This window comes from Ochlerotatus camptorhynchus, unplaced genomic scaffold, assembly GCF_037179485.1.
Source record: "Ochlerotatus camptorhynchus isolate MF236.1 unplaced genomic scaffold, CSIRO-AGI_Acam_v1.1 ptg000096l, whole genome shotgun sequence".
NCBI lineage: Eukaryota > Metazoa > Arthropoda > Insecta > Diptera > Culicidae > Ochlerotatus > Ochlerotatus camptorhynchus.
In genome coordinates this window covers 1354293-1372530 of record NW_027040586.1, presented here as the reverse complement: position 1 = coordinate 1372530, position 18238 = coordinate 1354293, and positions in this window count along the sequence as shown.

Genomic DNA, 18238 nt, shown 5'->3' with positions numbered 1-18238 from the left:
TCGGTATTGACAATATTTCTGAATTCACATCATCAATATTATTGTCAATAATTCCCCTTCGTGTCAATATATTGATACGTGTGGGGTTCGCTTAACATATACTGCCACTCATCCACCCTGAGAATCTGGTAGACATGAAAACATGCTCCGGTTTCCGCTGATGGCATACAGTTGTTTTCGATCATGCTTCACCCACGTTTCGCTTATCATCAAAATATCAAAAGTACCAGCATGAGCATGAGCATACTTGACCACCCACGGTTGCTACTCTGTTGTCTCGCTTCAGTAGAACCTTCCCGCCTCTTCCAGGCCACTCAAATTTGATTTTCAAATGCTCTTGCAAATCCTTCGCAATTCGCAATATTGCCCATAAACGGTCATTTTATCTCGAACGGTGACTATTTGGGGTCACATATTTTAAATGCATTTAAAACACCGTATGTACGTTTCCTCTGAAACAGTTCCTCTTTGTCTCGCTCGCAACTGCATGAAATCAGAATAAATGCAACTCCGTTCGTCGTGCTTTTCCCTATCAAACGTCTAGTACCAACGATTGCAGTTGTAGTTATGAATCCACAGTTCAGAACCCCATCTGTGACATCGATGCTCGGTTTATCCTGTCCAAATCAACCTCCAGTCGGTTCACTGTATCGACAAGTTCTCCGCACGTATCTTTCCACATATCAAGTTCCTTTCGAATTTTCGAGTTTTCAGCCTTCACGCATCCTACTTCCGACTTGAAATCCGCTTGCAATGAGTCGAATTGACTCGCCAAGACATCTTGGGACCTCTCTAGTTGCTCGCTCGTAGTAATGAGCTCGGACATCTGCACCTGGGTTAATTTTGCAGATTCCTGTTGCACCTCTCTTACGGAATTTTCAAGCGACTGGAGCTCACGGTGACATCTTCGTTGGTAGCCGTGTGTTTGTTGACTTTGGTACACATTTCACTGCACTCAACAGAGCAGAAGTACAGTTAACTTTTAGTTTAGGTTATCGCAGTACCGAGAATCTTCTTGCAGCGAAAATGTGCAAACTTCTCGCATTGGGCACTATCGATCAGACGCGACATCGGTTTTGTTGTTTTGATCACCGGTTAATTGATGGTTCGATGCAAAAACACTGACAGAGAGATAATAGACAGTGTATTATCACACATATAACCGTATTTACCGGTGGGAGTTTCGCTGCTACTTGTGTGATAAATGTCGGAGTTCCAGTTTTTTTAGGTGTAGTAGCTTTGCTAAAGATGCATAAAATACCTTAGATCAGCTAATTTAGGTGTCAATCAGTCCAAAATCCAGTGAGGACCCCAGCTGCCTTTCTTGGTCTTTCCAGCTGTGCACAGATTGAATATTTTACGCAAGTATTTCACTACGTATTTGTTTCCAAAGCAGAGCACTTTCTAACAAAGGGTTTCGTGTTGAATTATGACACACACACAGTATTATCACAGACATTGTCTGTGGTTTTATCATAGAGGTAACTCTAAAACCAGAAGGTCCCGAAGAAACGTGCTCAACTTTTTGGCTCAGCTCTGGTACACTGGAACCTCCATTTACGAACCAAACGGGGGTTCGTAAATCGAATTAGTTCGTTAAAAAAAACCTCGTTATTTGGGATTTACTTCGTAAAAAGAAAACTCGTTATTTGGGATTTACTTCGTATTGTCAAATACCCCACAATATGGGTATTTTTGGAATCAGGGTGACGTGTAGGGACCGGAAATCTGTGTCTGACGCCATTTAGAAATCCAAGATGGCGACTTCCGGTTACATAAAAACTTGGAAATTCTGCCAAATACCCCACAATATGGGTATTTTTGGAATCGGAGTGACGTGTAGAGACCGGAAATCGATGTCTGACGCCATTTTGAAATCCAAAATGGTGGCTTCCGGTTACAGGAAAACAGAAAAATACCGTTAAATACACAACAATATGGGTATTTTTGGAATCGGGGTGACCTGTGAGAACCGGGGATCCATGTCTGACGCCATTGTGAAATCCAAGATGGTGACATCCGGTTACAGAAACACTGGAAAATAGTGTCAAATACTCCACAATATGGGTTTTTGGAATCGGGGTGACTTATTAGGACTGAAAACCCATGTATGACGCCATTTTGAAATTCAATATGGCGACTTCCGGTTACATAAAAACATAAAAATAATGTTCAATAACCTACAATATGGGTATCTTAAGAATCGGGGTGATGTGGAGGTATTTGCCAATATTTCTGTAACCGGAAGCCACCATCTTGGATTTCAAAATGGCATCAGACATAAATTTCCGGTTCTTACACGTCACTCCAATTTAAAAAAAAACACATATTGTGGGGTATACGACAGAATTTCCAAGCTCTTCTGTTTCCGGAAGTCGCCATCTTGGATTTAAAAATGGTATCAGACATTGATTTCCGGTCTCTACACGTCACTCCGATTCCAAAAATACCCATATTGTGGGGTATTTGACAGAATTTCCATGTTTTCCTGTAACTGGAAGCCGCCATCTTGGATTTCAAAATGGCGTCAGACATCGATTTCCGGTCCCTAAACGTCACTCCGATCCCAAAAATACCCATATTCTGGTGTATTTGGCAGAATTTCCAACTTTTTATGTAACCGGAAGTCGCCATCTTGGATTTAAAAATGGTATCAGACATTGATTTCCGGTCTCTACACGTAACTCCGATTCCAAAAATACCCATATTCTGGTGTATTTGGCAGAATTTCCAAGTTTTTATGTAACCGGAAGCCGCCATCTTGGATTCCAAAATGGCGTCACACATCGATTTCCGGTCCCTAGACGTCACTCTGATTCCAACAAGACCCATATTGTGGGGTATTTCACAGTATATCCCAGTTTCCCAAAATCACAAAAAAAAAACTCGTTATTTGGAATTTACTTCGTAAAAAGAAAACTCGTTATTTGGGATTTACTTCGTAAAATGAGGGACGTAAATTGAATACTGCGTAAAAAAAGACTTCGTAAACGGAGGTTTCAGTGTACTGTCTTTAGCCGGCGCCGGTGGTGTAGTGGTAAGCGTGACTGCTTTCTAATACCCCGATGGGTCTGGGTTCAATCTCAGCCGAGCGGTGGGATTTTTCTGAGGCATAAAAATCTCTGGTCACGTCTTCCTTCGAAAGGGAAGTTAAGCCGTTGGTCCCGGCCCATGTGTGTTGAATGGGTGCGATATCCTACGCAGGTGTGGAAGCTGCCTTCCTGCACATTCGATTGCCGTCAATGGATGGCAATCGATGTCCGTCGGTGATTGGCACTAGATTGCGGAACAGAGGCCGACGTTAAATAAAGGAAAGAAGAAAAAGTGTACTGTCTTCGGTCCCAAGCTAATCGATGCATCCTTCGAAACATAGGAAAATCCACGAATTCCTCATTATATCTGTCAAACTTTCATAGCGATTCAAAACAAACATAATGTAGTACTAGAATTTCACCTAGAATGGGGTACATTAATTGACTTGCTTGGGACCAATAGGCTAGTCAAGTAGTGAGTCAATTTAAAATCGTTAGTTTCCACCGGTTGGTATTATCAACCGGTGAACACTCGTGTTTATTTCAGTTACCGTGGGGACGTAATTTGTGATTAGCCCCGGTCCCTTTCAAATTGTATCATTATTTATGTACGGTCCTTATATTTGAAATGACGTTTCACATTCATCTAGTGATGGCCGATTTTCATTCGAATGATCGAATAATCGATTAACGAACCGTAAAGTAAAATATTTGTAATCGGTTATATCCTGCCGATATAAGCATTAACTTCTCCAGAGGATCATCACAGATCGTTTCAAACATGTGCTTCACTCTCATGGGTGGAAAAATGACATCACAGCGAACAAAAAATAATCGATTAGTTGTTAATCGAATAATCGATAAAATGGGACATCTCTGATTTTGGTGTGATTGTTTTGATAAAAAAGCGCGCAAAATTTCATCTGTACCGAGGGGGCAGCAAAACCACAAAATTACCTTGCATACTGGGGGTATTCATTGGATGAAAGGGACCGTGAAAGAGGACACTAAAATTGAAAGTTTTTCTTCCGACAGTTTAATCTTAGTATTTATCTTTGGTATTATCCTCGGCTTAAATCCCGATCAACTATATCCAGCTGCTTTGACGTCACATTCGAGTTAATCATCACGAAACAGTTGGCAGATCATCCAAACAGGGTCGAATTTATAAGTTAATCCGAGGAGTGAGCCATTAGTGTTCATGATTAGTAAACAATGCTGCAGCTTGTGCCACTTTTTCTTGAGTGAGTGAACTCAAATCTAACCGTGCACTCGTCTATAGCGTGTTGCTTATTAGTGCATTCAGCTGAGTCATTTCTTCAGAATGGTTGTAGATTCCATCAAGCTGGCCGAAATCCTCGAAAGAAAGAGTATACCATCAGTGGAGATGTGATCAGTGCTTGTTGCTTGTTATGATGATGATGGTAGCTGCGTTCATGGTGACCGAAGGTCCGTTCAATTCATGAGCTGAAAGTTTGTCCACTCCATCTGCTGGGCAAATGCCTGCTGCCAATTTGGGGCATCAATCGTTTTTACTTCCATGCTGTACAATCCAATCAAAACATTGAAAATTATGTTATTGGTGACGTTTTATAGTCCATCAACCATGTTCCCATTTTCGAGAACAAGTTCACGATATTAAGCGAAAAACCTGAACTTTAATCACGTTTACCAGAACAATATTATGATTTTCAGATCAGAGCTCACGTTTCTATCACTTTTGTTGCCTTTGCTGGTGGTCGGTGCAACGATACGTTTATATTGCGGAACAATGTTCACAATTTCATGATTTTTATTCGTGGTGTACTTTCGAAACGAAAAATCGACTTGTTCCGAAAATCGTGACTTGAGGTTGACGAATTTCGGAACAGAAAATGTTTAACATATTTGGTTGATAGACCTAGTTTACATCCCGAAATCCTTCTATCCTATTTATAGAACGCAGAGCAGATATGAGATGAAAAAAAAAACGGTACTGACATCAGTATCGTTTAGAAACAACAACCCAAAGCACATTTGATGAAGGAGCTGCACGCTAAATTGAAAATACCTAGTAATAAATTTAATCAACTTTGACGAAAGGGAACTTAATTGATTACTGAATAAAACATTTAGCCACTCGATGAGTGACTATCACCCATTATTGATATTTAATGGGTAACAGATGCTCATTTTTTTTTTTACTTATTTGTTAATACACTTCCCGCATAAACAAAAGATAACCATAAGAAGTGCCTAACCACCAATTCACGATATCATCTCAACTTTATGCGGTATGATCATACCATATATGATATCATTAGTGTATAATACCTGTTGATTAGGGTTTTCTTCAAAATGGGTGAAATTTTACCCATTAATGGATACTTTCAAGTTGGCGTGTGGTGAGCAATAAAACCACCCTCTGTCAACGAGTTTCATCAATGAAGTTTGCGAAACCTTTTTCTATCCCTGTCTTTTTCTCCCGAGTTCCACTACCAACCTCTGCCCTCAACTTACAACGAGGTGAGACCGTACAAATGCCATCTCGATCTGCCAGGATGCCGCAAAAAGGTCGTTTCAGTATTCCAGATCTGTTACTACAGGTAGGACGCAACAAATCACAATCGAAACCCTGTCCTTCCATTCGCTGAATAAAAATAAAAATCCCTATTAATCCACCTATGGTAAGATTGAGCTCAACATCCGCATTTGAATAATGTTTTCAGAATTTTCGAACTGTCCTCGGAATAAAAAAGGATGCAAAAGACCGCAAACTCTTGCAAATTGTGAGAAAAGTAAAAAATACACCTATCGACCCGTACACCTTTCGAAATTGAATTGCCTCGGGAAATGATATGTCTTCTTCCTAATTCTATCTTCAACGATATGCCATATTTGGCCGAAAAGGGATCAGTTTTCCACTTGCAAGAAGAAGAAGTTGGTTGCGGAAGATGAATGTGAAGAATGGAACGGAACCGTCCGGCGAAGATGTTCCCAACTTGTTTCGTTTAATCGTTTTCCGTGACCCTTTTTCCGATCTGGGAGTAGGCGCTGCCCTCATCTACCGGCAACGGTCGTCGCTGTCGCCATCGTCGTTATCCCGAGGGAAGGAAAGAATGGCAAATTGAATATGAAACTAACTTGCGTAGGAGGTGCCGGTAATATTGCCATTTCAGGGAAACAAGATTCAACGCAACTGACAACCGCAGCATGGTATTAGAGCTGATAATCTGACGCGAAATGTCCATTTTTTTTGAATTGTCAATATTGCTTTTCACGAACTGAAGCTCGCAGGAAATGGGACAGAAGATCTTTTGTGCTTAGTTTGAATTCCCGACTGATTTTAGAATACCTAGCAAGGATGGATTGATTTTTATTTTGTGGCATGAAATATGCATATTGTTACTGCCGTCAAACATTTACTATGGAATCCACTAAGTATGGAACTATAATTTTCATTTAGTGTGAGCCTTGCATGAGAGAGATTCCGAATTCTTACTACTTCTTTTTCTATTAAAAGATTCGTAGGAGCTGTCCAATTCCCAGTGTTAAATGGCACCAGTTGGATTTTATTACATCTTCGCCTTATTTTTTTTTCATTTGACGAGTAACAATTGAAGCCTTATAACTGCTTGTTCAGTTTAACCAAATAAGCGTTTTTTATTCAGTACCAATAGTTGCATTTCATTTTCTGATTTGAGCTAACTGCAAGCTTATTGAATGCAAAACTGCTGAAAAACTAATCTGAAGATGGATTTTATGAACCTAGGGTAGATGAGCCAGTTTTAGCACTAGTTAGTAAACATATTTAGTTTTTATATTTTATAAAATAAAATCCCCTTAGTTGAACAATCAAAAGATGTGAAAAGTATTTAATTTGTATCAAAATAATCTCAAAAATTGATTTTCAACTTCTAGCTAACTTTTGGCATTAGTTGTTCCTGTATTGGCCCTAGGAGTGCTCCAGTGTTTGGCGTTAGTGATTTTGGAACGGGGCATTCTTCGATTGCCAATAGGTGCAATGAAATCACGCTGGTTTGGAAACAAACAATGTTTTACAAACGGAAGTTTAAACAAATGGCACTGTCAAAAATATCACAGTCAATGCTAGTGCCAATTAGTGCACACTATGGAACATTGTATAATGTTGTATTTTTTAAATATAATCGAACTTTTTCCATCACGTATCAGGTATAAAGATCATCAAAATTTTCCCATTTTAGTTAAAATATCATGAAACAAAATGTCCGATTTTTCCCTTGCGTCTAAGAAATTGACCCGCCTAGACAAGCAATATTTGATGATGATGATGATGGTCCCACCTCTTACCCCTACAAAGGTTTGAGCTGGACGATTTATCTTTTAGATCATTAAATATGACATTTTAACCAGGTTGGCAAACAAAATCGAACTGGTTTCAGTTACAGATATAAATTTCCTCTAGAGTTTACAGCAGTTGCTTCACAGCGATATAAATGTGGAAAAGCTCAGGCGTCCACCGCTTAGTTCGCCTTTTTGTCCACCTAAAATGTTCATAAGTATTACAAGCAATCAAGAGTTAATGAACAATCAACAAAGCATCCTATTACACTAGCAACCACGCAATCTGATGCTATCATAATTTTCAGCAATGTCAGGAATGCTCACGAACCCCTAACATTTGCCAGAAAACTTACTACTAACTCAAGGTATCTTTCCAATAAGCTTCAAAATTGCATTTTTTTTATCAATTGTTAAATTCAGTCCTCTATATCCGTAATACGCGGGCTAGGCTCAAACCTTTGTAGACTACTTTTTTTTTAATTAATCTACTATTAAATCAAATATCAAAAATCCATCATCACCCTCGTGGCGAACAGAAATAGTTTTTGCAGTGCTACAATAATTATTAAAAAGTCGTTATGGCAGCTATCCATATAAAATAATCCGTTAGAGATAACTTCGTCAAGATACATAATTTGTCAATTCATAAAAAAACACTGGATAACTGTCCAAAAGACAGTTTTAACGTGTGAAATGCAATGTCTTTTAAATTCTGTAAGTGTTGCTGAACGTTTGATATGTCTAGGCATCGAATTGAAAACATTTATTCCTTTATAATATAATGAATTTTGTGAAGCACAAGTCAAGAAATGTGGTGTTCTTATTTCAACCTAGAAACGTATTATATCTCTGAAAGTCACTTCCTCTTTCAATTCGATCACACAAATATCGAGGCAGCAAACCGTTAACTACTTTAAAAATGAACACCATAGTCAAATATATAATTCTTTGCTTCACCGACAACCATTGTAAGGCGTCTAACATCAAAGTTGAGGAAGTGAAACTATTACATCTCAAAATCAAACGCGTTATTTTATTCTGCAAGCGCTGTAATCTCGATATTTGTGTTGCATTGGACAGAAATAAAATGGATGGGCAAAAGTCAAGATGAGGAGAGATGATTGATTTGTTTAGCTGTATTTTACTGGCAATAGTTAAATCGTTTTTCTGTCGACATAGAATTCCATACTTCTTGGCAATTTTCTTGATGACATTGTCAATGTGAGAGTTGAACTTAAGTGTTTCATCAATAATCACGCCAAGATATTTAATCTCCCGAACGCGATCAATAGTCTCATCATCAATTACAACAGAGACGTTCTCATTTACTCGATTCCGCGAGATTACCATAAATTTGGTTTTACTTGTATTCAATTTTAACTGCTTATACTTCAACCATCTACTTAGAGAACGCAAATCTCCATTCAAGTGTAAAACGGCATCATCTAAATCCTTAGCTGCAATGAATAACACAGTATCATCTGCAAAAAGATTAATGTCGCAAAATCGTAAAACACGTCGCAAGTCATTGATATACATAATAAATAAAAGGGGCCCTAATACACTTCCCTGGGGCACTCCAAGGTACTGGAAACAGAATCATTAAAAGCAGTCCGTTGAGTTCTGTCAGACAAATAGCTTTCAAACCATTTATATGCAGTACTCGTAATTGCAAAGCGCTTGATTGATCATAACAATAAGAGCCTAGAAATTGTTTCAAAAGCGTGTTTAAGATCCAAAAAAAACAGCAACAATCGTATCTTTACACTCCAAGTTATTTTTCCACTTCGCTAATACTAAATTCAACGTGGTTTCACAAGAATGACCTTTCCGATATCCCGATTGTTCTGGTATCAACAAACTATTACTATTTAAATACTCCAACAGCTGGCCTTTTACAACAAGTTCTAAGATTTTCTCTAATGTGTGCAACATGTTGATGGAGGTTTATTTTAAGCGTGTAAAATGATGAATAAATTATTGGAATTTTACCGTACAACTCCATACATGTTGCTCTAATGAAAAACATTTGTCCAGAGCCCAAAACATCCACGTTATCTTATAAATAGCTACAATCCCCTTTAGGGCCATATTCTGAACCTTAGACCAATACTGGTGCACCTACCATATTTCAAACCTAAATATAATTGGTTCAAAATAAAATAAAATTCTTTCAATTAATCAAATCTTTCAATCAGTAATGCAAATATATAAATGAAAAAAAATAAGAAAAAATGTAGAAGAGCCCAGAATGTTACTGAAAAATGCTAAAACTTTCATTATTCCTTTTTTTCAACTCTTTATTTGTTCCAAATTCCAAATAAATTACATTTAATTTTTACTTACTCCGTTCGAAAAATTCAATGCATCAACTATTCTGTAATATCTGGGACACCGTGACGCCGACTGGATGCAGGGCATCTTAGTGAAGGTCCCTGGGGATCTGACTGTGTGCGACAATTGGCGAGGCATCATGTTACTGTGTATTGTTCTCAAAGTTCTGTGCAAAGTTATCCTGAATCGGATACAGGAGAAGATCGACGCGACTCTCCGACGGCAGCAGGCAGGATTCCGAGCCGGAAGAATTTGTGTGGACCATATTGTCACGCTTCGCATCATCCTGGAGCAGGTCAATGAATTCCAAGAGTCCCTTTATTTGATATTCATTGACTACGAAAAAGCTTTCGACCGTCTCAATCACGAGAATCTGTGGGGCGCCCTGAGACGCAAGGGAGTCCCGGATAAAATCGTCAACCTCATCGAAGCGCAGTATGAGGCTTTCACGTGCAGAGTTCTGCAAAACGGAGCCTTGTCCGACCCTATCCGGGTAGTCACTGGTGTGAGACAAGGATGTATACTATCACCGCTACTGTTTCTCATCGTAATCGACGAGATCATGGTAGGTGCAATTGACCATGTACCGAACCGTGGGCTGCTTTGGCAGCCTATCACCATGGAGCATCTCAACGACTTCGATTTGGCTGATGATGTTGCTCTACTAGCACAACGGCGCTCTGATATGCAGAGTAAGCTCAATGACCTAGCCGAACGCTCCTCTGCGGCGGGTCTCACCATCAACGTCAACAAGACCATATCGTTGGATATCAACACGGGCAACCCTTCCAATTTCACGGTAGCGGGGCAAGCAGTGTAGAAGGTCGAAAGTTTCCAATATCTTGGCAGCCAAATAGCGTTGGACGGCGGGACCAAGAGCGACATAGGTGCACGAATCAAGAAGGCTAGGGCTGCCTTTGCGAGTTTACGAAACGTATGGAGATCCAACCAGATAAGTCAACGCACCAAAATCCGAATTTTTAACTCGAACGTGAAATCTGTGTTGTTATACGCCAGCGAGACGTGGTGTATCAGCGGAGAACACTCAAAAGCTGCAGGTCTTCATCAACCGATGCCTGCGGTATATAATTCGTGCCTGGTGGCCTCACAACTGGATCTCGAATGCCGAGCTCCATCGTCGATGTCATCAGAAGCCGATAGCAACAGAAATTCGAGAGCGAAAGTGGAGGTGGGTCGGCCACACACTTCGACGGGGCGGAAACGAAATCTGCAAGCAAGCGCTGGATTGGAATCCGGCAGGACAGGGGCTCATGGCGGCGGAGCCTCAATAAGGAAATTAAGCAAGTCGATAGGAATCTAACCTGGGCCCAGATCAAGGCAAAAGCGAGCAGCCGCCAAGGATGGAAGTCTTTCACGTTGGCCCTTTGCACCGCTGGTGGTGCACAGGACCCTTAAGTAAGTAAGTTGAAAAATTCATGTAAATTTCTGCGAGATATAGTGCACATTAAATTAACGCTAGATTTAGCATAAGATAAGATTCAGCGCAATATCGCATAAATAAGCAATATTGAATGTAAGCTTGTAAACGATTTCGCTGTTTTCGCGATAGTTAAAATTCAGATTTTTTTTTCTGTGTAGGTGTTCCAGTTACTACAGTATCTTACCAGCCTTAATTGTTATGATTTATATCTAAGTGTTTTTACATTGTTCCTGCCTTGGCAATTCAGTACTTTAAACAGGTTTTTTTTAAGCTAAAACCTAACACTAAATCTTATCTAAGTATATAGGGAATTAATCATTGCAAATGATGATTGCAACAATTTTTGCCTGAAGTTATAAATTATTTTGTTGGGCATTTGTTCTAAAGCCTCAACATTTGAAATACTATGTACCCCGGTAGTACTGTACCAGGGAGGCAACTTCAAAATCATCTTCAGAACTTTGATCTAAATCTTTTTAGGTGCTTTTTTCCTGGTAGTGCAACAACTAGACCATATTGGTATAGCGTAAAGCATGGCCGGTCTAAAAACTTGTTTAAATATTAGATGTTTATTCGTCAGGCTAAGTTTGGATTTCCTGTTTATAAGGGGGTACAAACATTTTATATATTTGTTAAATTTGGCTTGAATGCCCTCAATGTGATCTTTAAAAGTTTATTTTTGATCAAATTCAGGCTTCAATTAATTTCAACCTTTCTTTCGTGGCTTTCGGTTTTGACTTAAAGGGTGCCCCACATCAAATTGCATCACGGAAAAACGCTGTATAAAATTACCCATTGGATATTTTCTCTTGAAAATGTGGGTAGTAGAAGTTTAGAGTGTATTGTTCACACTCTATTTTTATCGCAACGTTGCGAATTGATTTTGCGCAAGCACCTGGAAAATTTTTCGGAATCGTGCAGTCAACGGTGAGTCGTGGGATTAAAAGTTACAACGAAACTATGAGCATCGAACGGAAGGAGAAATGCGGTCAGAATGGATATTCTATTAGTGATCAGGATCACAAGCGTGTCGTGTAAGCGTTTAAGCGGAATCCCAATGCTTTGGTCAGGAATGTGGCCAACAAGTTGAATCTTTCCAACTCTTTCGTTCAGAGAGCCAAGGACCGGGCGGGAGGGACTACATACGTACACAGTGCAGAAGGTTCCAAATCGTGACGAACGGAAAATACGGTGGGAAAGTCACGGACCCGGAAACTGTACACCCAGATGCGGACGAAGCCTCATTGTCTCATCATGGATGATGAGACTTACGTCAAGGCGGACTTCTGGAAGATCCGGGGCTACTGTTCTTCACCGCCCAACACAAGTAAGGAAGCAGAAACTTTCAAAGTTTGCCAAGAAATACATAATTGTTATGATATATAGCTAAGTGTTTTTACATTGTTCCTGTCTTGGCAATTCAGTATTTTAAACAGGTTTTTTTAAAACCTGCATGTCAGAATAACAATTGATAAACTAAACTGAATAAACTAAAACTAAATCTTATCTAAGTATAAAGGGAATTAATCGTTGCAATTGAGGATTGCAACGATTTTTGCCTGAAATTATTAATTATTTTGTTGAACATTTGTTCTAAAGTCTTAACATTAGAAATCCTATGTACTTCGGTACTACTGTACCAGGGAGGCAACTTCGAAATCATCTTCAGAACTTTGTTCTGAATCCTTTGAAGTGCTATTTTCCTGGTAGTGCAACAACTAGACCATATTGGCACAGCGTAAAGCATGGCCGGTCTAAAAACTTGTTTAAATATTAGAAGTTTATTCGTCAGGCAAAGTTTGGATTTCCTGTTTATAAGAGGATACAAACATTTTATATATTTGTTACATTTGGCTTGAATGCCCTGAATGTGATCTTTAAAAGTTAATTTTTGGTCAAGTATTAATCCAAGATATTTCACTTGGTTTGACCAGGAAATTGGAACTCCGTTCATAGTGACTATGTGACTACTACTAGGTTTCAAAAACGAAGCTCTAGGCTTGTGTGGAAATATTATAAGTTGAGTTTTGGAAGCGTTGGGAGAAATCTTCCATTTTTGTTAATAAGAATAAAAAATATCTAAACTTTTCTGCAGTCTGCTGCAAATAACACGGAGACTTCTTCCTTTAGCGGAAATGCCTGTGTCATCAGCGAACAAAGATTTGTGGCAACCATGAGGCAAATCAGGGAGGTCCGAAGTGAAAATGTTATACAATATAGGGCCAAGAATGCTACCCTGAGGAGCTCCTGCTCTAACAGGTAATCTATTAGATTTGGAATTTTGATAATTTACCTGCAGAGTTCTGCCCGTTAAATAATTTTGAACTAATTTCATAATGTAAAGTGGAAAATTAAACTTTTTCAATTTAGCAATCAAACCTTCATGCCAAACACTGTCGAATGCTTTTTCTATGTCTAGAAGAGCAACTCCAGTTGTGTGGCCTTCAGATTTGTTTGAACGAATTAAATTGGTAACTCTTAAGAGTAGATGAGTACTTGAATGCCCATGGCGAAGTCCAAACTGCTTATCTGCAAAAATTGAGTTCGTATTGATGTGAAGCATCATTCTATTTAAAATTATCTTTTCAAAAAGTTTACTTATTGAAGAAAGCAAACTTATTGGACGGTAGCTAGAAGCTTCAGCGGGATTTTTATCCGGCTTCAAAATTGGAACAACTTTTGCATTTTCCCATTTATCAGGAAAGTATGCCAAATGGAAACATCTGTTAAATAATTTTACCAAGAAAGACAAGGTTCTCTCTGGGAGTTTTTTTGATGAGGATATAGAAAATTCCATCATCACCTGGAGCTTTCATATTATGAAACTTTTTAGTTATAGACCTTAACTTCGTCCAAATCAGTCCCCCAGGAATCATCAAAAATATTTTCCCGAGAGAAAATGTTCAGATAATCCCGAGCAACCTGATTCTCAATCAGGGATGCCATTCTCTGCAGTGTAAGCAGGGTGATGAGTTGAAAAGACACCTCGCACTATGACAAAAGCAAACTCACCCGAGAGATTTTTATTTTGTTTTCACTTTCTACCGCTTCTCCCACTTCGCAAACAAATACAGTCTCTGACGTTCGCACCTCTACCAGTCCAACACACCGGAGCGTATGAGTGATCACTAGGGAGCACCGTAGAGAGTTCGTTTGCTTCACCGGGGAGAATCACCTCGGAGCGCGGTGAAGATTTTGGTTGTTAGTTTGTTCAACAAAGATTTTTTAAAGGTTACTTTTTCTATTAACATATAGTATGTAATCAATTATTTTAAAATTTGGTAAAATAATAATGTACACATTTTGGAAATGCGAATACGGGAAGTGCATCAGCGCATCATTATTGAAATTTTTGCTTCAGTTAAATCAACAGACAGACATGGGACAGAGATCGATTAGGATCACTGCGGGAGTTAAACAAAGCCCCATCTTTGGTCCAACGCTCAGGAACGGGATGTACAACGGCGTGCTAACGCTGAAGCTGCCCAAATGAGTTGAAATCGTTGGATTTGCGGACGACTTCGTCTTGACGGTAACAAGCGAGACGCTGGAAGAGGTGGAAGTGTTGGCGACTGAGGTGATCGACATGATTAGTAACTGGATGCAAGGAGCGAAACTGCAGATAGCCTACCACAAAACGGAAGTGCTATTGGCCAGTAACTTTGAAGCGGTACAGCAGGCAGATATCACCGTCAGGGGCACGTCATAACCTCAAAGCGTGTGTTGAAAAACCTGGTAGTGATTATCGACCGGCTAAACTTCAACAGCCACGTCGAATATGCCTGTGAGAAGGCTGTATACGTTGATGTTTTCACCCAGGGGCACGCAATAATCTTTAACTCCAACGCAGGCAACGACTGTAATTAAATTAATTCCATTAACTACTGCTTTAATTACATTAATTACACAATATAGAACATTAACTACTTTTTAACTCCATTAAGCACATTACTAACATTTTCAATTCTTTTAATTACATTAATTGAGGATAGATAATTTTAATTTCCGTCAGTACAACTTCAAAACGGATTAATTACTTTCAGTACTTTTGATTGCATTTTAACTTCTACGCACCGGTTCTTTGTATTGCGTGCCCCTCGGTTTTCACTCACTCACGTAAAGTTCTGCTGGAATCTTTGGAGAAACAATAACACCTTTACGCTGCCACCTTTCTCACGGAAGTGAGTGTATAAACAGACGAACAGAGAACAGTCAACTCTCTCACTCTCTCGTGCTGTGTCTAACAATCTCTCCAGTGGTGCCAGGATAAATCTCCGAGGAGACAAGCAGAGAATCACCCCAGAGAATGATATTTCTCGCACCCGAGTGATTCTCATCAGAGAATTTTCAACCCTGTTCTCAATAGGACTAGTAAGACCCAAACTGAAATCATGGGAAATCGCGAATTGCTTAGCCAGTTTCTGAGCTTTTTTCAAATTTGTGATCAAAATTTTACCAGCTTCTTTAAACGCTGGAATAGGCTTTTGAGATTTTTTCAAAAATTTTGTGAGTTTCCAAAAGGGTTTGGAACTCGGGTCTAATTTAGAAACATTATTTTCAAATGTTTTGTTCCTCAGGGCAGAGAATCGCTTTTTAATTTGTTTTTGCAAATCCCGCCAGATTATTTTCATGGCAGGATCGTGTGTTCTTTGATGTTGTCTCCTGCGGACATTTTTAAGACGGATCAAGAGCTGAAGATCGTCGTCTATTATAATTGAATCGAATTTAACCTCGCATTTTGGTACTGAGGCAGCTCTTGCTGCAACTATAGAAGTAGTCAGAGATTCAAGAGCATAATTAATTTCATTTTTGGTTTGCAAAGGAATGTTTGGATCGAAGTTATATTCCATAAATGTTCGATATTGCTCCCAATCAGCTCTATGGTAATTGAAAGTAGAGCTGTTGGGATTACAAATTATTTCTTTGGATATTTCAAAAGTTACTGGAAGGTGATCAGAACCGAAGTCAGCATGGGTAACCAATTGGCTACAAAGTCGACATGAATCAGTTAAGACCAAATCAATAGTTGAGAGATTTCTTGCTGAAGAAAAGCATGTTGGGCTGTTTAGATATTGAATAGTGTAATAACCTGCAGAACAATCATCAAACTGGATATTACCATTGGAATTACTTTGAGCATTATTCCATGAGCGGTGTTTTGCATTAAAATCACCAATAATGAAGAATTTAGACCTATGACGGGTAAGTTTCTGAAGGTCACCCTTGAGAACATTATTTTGCTGGCCTACGCATTGGAATGGCAAATAGGCAGCTATAAACGTAAGTTGTCCCAATTTTGTATCAAAAGAAAGTCCCAAAGTTTCAAAGAAAGAATTTTATGTTTGATTCGTCTATGAACAATAGGCTGATGCAAAATTTGAAATTTTCGCTTCACAGTGCTCAAACGGTGCCAAATCGGGTCCTGATTAGCCTCCAAAAGTAAAAACTCATTTGATAAGAAACTGACTTGGCACAAACCATTTGAAGTTTATATGGAAATTACTAAAGCTTGCTTCATTTAGAATTGGAACAAACTTTTGGTCATATTGTGGTGCTCCTGGTGGACGGATTTGGAAGTTCTTGGCGCCCACGTGTCGGGAATTTTGTCAGCTTCACGTATGTATTTTTGACATTCCGCAAATCGACTGTACTTTGTAAACAATCAATATGGAAGCCGAAAGAAGGGAAAAAATTGTGCACAGTTATTTGGAAAATCCATTGTGGTCTGCATCTAGGCTAGCTAAACAGCTGAAATTGCCCAGAAATACCGTATGGCGCGTTATCAAACGGTATAAGGAAACATTGACGACGATTCGGAAGCCTCAAGCCAATCGTCGGAGTGGAACTGTCGACCGGAAACTGCGTGGTAAGATTTTGAAGACGATTAAGAGGAATCCCAATCTGTCGGACCGTGATTTGGCCAGAAATTTCGGTGCTGCCCATAGTACCGTGAGGAGAACTCGACTCCGGGAAGGAATCAAGTCGTATCAAGCTAGCAAACAGCCAAATCGGACCATAAAACAGAATAGTGTGGCCAAAATCCGTGCGCGGAAGCTATACGACCAGGTGCTGACCAAGATCGACGGGTGTCTTCTGATGGACGATGAAACCTATGTCAAGGCTGACTTCGGGCAAATCCCAGGTCAAAAATTTTACTTGGCAACGGCTCGGGGGGATGTTCCAGCCAAATTTAAATTTGTTTTTGCCGACAAATTTGCACGAAAATTTATGATTTGGCAGGGCATTTGCAGCTGTGGCAAAAAAACGAAAGTATTCGTTACAAGTAAGACAATGACGTCGGAACTATGCCAAAAAGAGTGTCTACAAAAACGAATTTTGCCGTTCATTCGATCCCACGACCATCCCGTAATGTTTTGGCCAGATTTGGCAAGCTGTCATTACAGCAAAGTCGTTCAAGAATGGTATGCAGAGAAAGGGGCCCAGTTTGTTCCGAAAAACCTTAACCCACCCAACTGCCCCCAGTTCCGCCCTATTGAGAAATACTGGGCAATCATGAAGAGGAGACTCAAGGCAAAGGGAAAGGTTGTCAAAGACATCAATCAGATGAAGACCTGGTGGAATAAGACAGCTAAAACGATGGACGAAGAAGGTGTGCGCTGCCTAATGAGCCATGTTACAGGAAAAATTCGAGAATTCCTTCGAAACCGTGACGAATAATTTTATCCGTATTTTTTCTTAAAAGTATGAAGAAAACGCTACATTTGTATAAAAAAAATCTTGAATTCAATAATAAATAACTGAAATACAGGCAATTGTTTTTGTTCCAATTCTATCTGAAGCAAGCTTTATGGGAAAACAAAACTTTTTGTCCATTGTTTTCTAGCCTTTTTACATATTGTACTGTTAACAAATTCTATTGCTATTCTTATGGGAATATTTATCAGCTACAACTTTCCAGGAGATCATTTTTCAGCCAAACGTCAAATTAAATAGTTATTACTTGTTTAAGAGATTGATAATCTTATGGCAAGATTAAGCAACTGTATTGTGGGCATCACTGTATTCTGCAGTGTGACATAGTAGCCATGATTTTTGTCCTCTATTCTACGCGCCTAAACACCAATGTTGCCTGCTGAACAGTTGATTGAGTATAATCATAAGACAT